This window comes from Seriola lalandi, unplaced genomic scaffold, assembly GCF_002814215.2.
Source record: "Seriola lalandi dorsalis isolate HSWRI2012SDOR001 ecotype SW California unplaced genomic scaffold, Sedor1 jcf7180002054952, whole genome shotgun sequence".
In the NCBI taxonomy this organism is placed as follows: domain Eukaryota; kingdom Metazoa; phylum Chordata; class Actinopteri; order Carangiformes; family Carangidae; genus Seriola; species Seriola lalandi.
The window spans coordinates 1417246-1417565 of NW_019525503.1; positions in this window are offsets into that span (position 1 = coordinate 1417246).

A 320-nucleotide genomic window follows, 5' to 3' on the forward strand; every position below is an offset into this window, starting at 1 on the left:
ATGATCAGCAAATCAAAAAAGAAAAGTGAAAAAAATGTCCAAAAAAGGACAGAGGGACCCCTGAGGGTTAATATATCCCATGAACCGCTATTTAAATTACCACTATTATGTTTTTTTTCTGTGCTAAATTTAACATTACTGGGGAGGAGAGCAACGCGACTAGAAGTGACAGCGAGAGAGGGCTAGTAGCTTCTCCTCTCCTCTGTCTCAGCGGAGACCGTCACAACTTCATTCACTCTTTTAACAAAACAAAACAAAAAGCAACGAAGGAAGCAGGAAATGGACTTACATATTTAAGACCTAACTAAATGTAATTTAAG